A 302-nucleotide genomic window follows, 5' to 3' on the forward strand; every position below is an offset into this window, starting at 1 on the left:
GGGGGGGGGGGTTGAACCTGTTTGCCAGGCGCTTACAAGATGAACAGAGTGCAATGCAGGGTGAGGGGGTCGGCTACGCTGTGCGGAGCAAGGACGGGGAGCCTGGGCTGAGCCTCGGCCGGGGGTGCACGTGGACTGGACACCCCCCCCCCCCCCCCCCCCCCCCCCCGCCCCGCCCGGCCCCGCCAGGAACATGATGGACGACGGCCGGCCTGTCCGTTCCGGGAAAAACGGGCAGGAGGTGGACCCGGCCGCCGGCGCGGCCCTGGCGGCGCTGCTGGAAGGCGCGGCGCGGGCGGCGG

At 75.2% G+C, this 302-nt stretch overlaps 1 protein-coding gene across 1 annotated transcript in view; it reads right to left on the minus strand.

Annotated features, from left to right (window-relative positions):
* The window catches only part of F751_0844 (Importin-11), a gene marked incomplete at both ends in the record, with an annotated part of 6464 nt that overhangs the window by 523 nt on the left and 5639 nt on the right, over positions 1–302 (minus strand). The window lies entirely within an intron of this gene.

The sequence above is a fragment of the Auxenochlorella protothecoides genome (genome assembly GCF_000733215.1).
Source record: "Auxenochlorella protothecoides strain 0710 unplaced genomic scaffold scaffold117, whole genome shotgun sequence".
In the NCBI taxonomy this organism is placed as follows: Eukaryota; Viridiplantae; Chlorophyta; class Trebouxiophyceae; order Chlorellales; family Chlorellaceae; genus Auxenochlorella; species Auxenochlorella protothecoides.